Source organism: Schistocerca piceifrons, unplaced genomic scaffold, assembly GCF_021461385.2.
Source record: "Schistocerca piceifrons isolate TAMUIC-IGC-003096 unplaced genomic scaffold, iqSchPice1.1 HiC_scaffold_943, whole genome shotgun sequence".
NCBI lineage: Eukaryota > Metazoa > Arthropoda > Insecta > Orthoptera > Acrididae > Schistocerca > Schistocerca piceifrons.
In genome coordinates, this window is record NW_025729216.1 from 1,387,501 (window position 1) to 1,390,000 (window position 2,500).

Sequence of the window (2,500 nt, forward strand, 5' to 3'; positions counted from 1 at the left end):
CCTTAACCTAACCCATGTTGTACCTTAACCTAACCCATGTTGTACCTTAACCTAACCCATGTTGTACCTTAACCTAACCCATGTTGTACCTTAACCTAACCCATGTTGTACCCTAACCTAACCCATGTTGTCCCCTAACCTAACCCATGTTGTCCCCTAACCTAACCCATGTTGTCCCCTAACCTAACCCATGTTGTCCCCTAACCTAACCCATGTTGTCCCCTAACCTAACCCATGTTGTCCCCTAACCTAACCCATGTTGTCCCCTAACCTAACCCATGTTGTCCCCTAACCTAACCCATGTTGTCCCCTAACCTAACCCATGTTGTCCCCTAACCTAACCCATGTTGTCCCCTAACCTAACCCATGTTGTCCCCTAACCTAACCCATGTTGTCCCCTAACCTAACCCACGTTGTCCGCTAACGTAACCCACGTTGTCGCCTAAACCTGCTCTGTAATTGTTATACGACTCGTTCAATTAGTGTAGTGTTGCCCACCCGCAACCCTCGCAATATAGTTCGCTACTCGCACTGCCCGCTCCCCTGTGTATCGCTTCATGTTAAACACCTTGCAAGTCTTGCTGACTTTCCACATGCTCCTGCTGTACACTGTAATGTGGATGGCAGCAGGACGTACATGCCGCCCCCCCCCCCCACCCCTCCCCACGTCCCCACGTCCCCACCTTGCCCCCTGCCTTCGCAAGCTGGTTGGTGACAAGTTTGCATGTTCAATGCCCTTCGCATGCGACGTACGCAGGCTACGTTGTGGTGCGGCCTGTGTCAACTGTCCGCTGATGTCGTACGCGTGAACCACAATCTGTACTGCACATTCGTCCTTATGTACTGAATGATACATCGTGGCACATGTGTGACCGTACAACGACTGCGCCCAAAAACGGCGGACCATACAGTGCAAATATTGTGCACGCAGCTACGTGTCGTCTCCCTATGAGAGCTGGATTGCAGTGTGGTACGCCATAGAGACGTGTGGGAGGAACGGACGCCGTGGATGGCGATCAGCATGAGCTGTCTGTTGATGTATTCGGACCTAGTCGTCTCTCCTCACACACCGTGATGGCATGGTGCACCGCGTTCCATATCTGCGACATGCTACAGAGGCCGGTTGACAGTCGTTCGAGCAATGGACATCGCATACGTACGGGGGCCACCTTCCACGTATTGTCTAGGCGTGCACATTTTGTTGCGTGTATGTGGGCAGACGTAGTGTGGCGTGACACCTGACACAGGCATGCAATAATCGTTGAAGTTGCAAATGGCGATGGACGCCTGCGTTTTCTGGTGAAGTTACGCAAATGAAGAAATGGTAACCTGTTGTGGTGCGGTTGTTCTCGCTAGGGGTGAATCGGTGATGGCGACGATAGGTTGAGGTACTAACCGGTTGTTCCAGCGATACCCACCATGCCGACGAAACTGAACGGCATCTGGGTGTGAAGCGATACGCGGCGGTGGCTGGGTGGGACCGTCCCCGGCCGGTGAGGGGGCGCCTCCCGGCGTGCTGGCCGCGCGGTGCGTGGGCGCACGCGCTACAGCCGGCTGGTGGGGGCGGCCAGTGGCAGGCGCGCCGGCCGACGGACGCGGCAGGCGTCGCAGCTGCGCGCCGGCGCACCCTGCGCGCGGCGCCGTGCGGCCAAAGTAGGTCCTCGCGGGCCCGGTGCGAAGCGCGGTGGACATCTTCAGTGTGCTGGTCCGATTGAGGACTGTGTGCGTTGAGGATGCGCCGCCGCCCGGCGCTCGGCGCCGCGACGCCGTCTGCTGCTCGGTCGCCCCAGCGGTTCTCGCTGGTGGTTTGTATCGCAGCTGTGCGGATGTGTTGGCGCGTGCGCTGTGCTGGGAGAGTTCGCTTCGGCACCCAAGTGGGGCTTTTGTCCTTCTGTGGCGCTGGCGTTGGAGCTGCCGGTCACCGTAGGTGGCGCGTGTTGTCTCCCGCCGGCAATGCCACGACAGCACGCTCCCGGGCCTCTGTCGGCAGCGGCAAGCTCAGTTGGGAGCACGGGTGGTCGCACCGAAAGCGTCTACTCGCCTAACTCCGGGCGATTGCGCCTCTCTCGAACCCGACCAAGTACTTGGGACGGCGCTGCGCGCCGCCGGGACCTGAGAGGGTTTCGAGGTGTATTGTGCAGGGGAGCTCAGCCTCCTCCTGTTTGCAGAATGATTGAGCGGACGCTTGCGTGTTCGCGCGGGCCCCCGGGACACACTCCCGGGCGGCCGGCTGCTCAGCTCTAGTTGACGCAGCTCCCTGGTTGATCCTGCCAGTAGTCATATGCTTGTCTCAAAGATTAAGCCATGCATGTCTCAGTACAAGCCGCATTAAGGTGAAACCGCGAATGGCTCATTAAATCAGTTATGGTTCCTTAGATCGTACCCACGTTACTTGGATAACTGTGGTAATTCTAGAGCTAATACATGCAAACAGAGTCCCGACCAGAGATGGAAGGGACGCTTTTCTTAGATCAAAACCAATCGGTCGGCTCGTCCGGTC

General features: G+C 57.5%; 1 non-coding gene across 1 annotated transcript in view; it reads left to right on the forward strand.

Moving 5' to 3' along the window:
- Positions 1-2,254: 2,254 nt before the first annotated feature.
- Positions 2,255-2,500, forward strand: part of LOC124772928 — a 1,909-nt gene continuing 1,663 nt past the window's right edge. Inside the window, exon 1 of the ribosomal RNA XR_007014381.1 lies at positions 2,255-2,500. This exon is cut by the window's right edge and continues 1,663 nt beyond it. This is a non-coding gene — a ribosomal RNA (small subunit ribosomal RNA).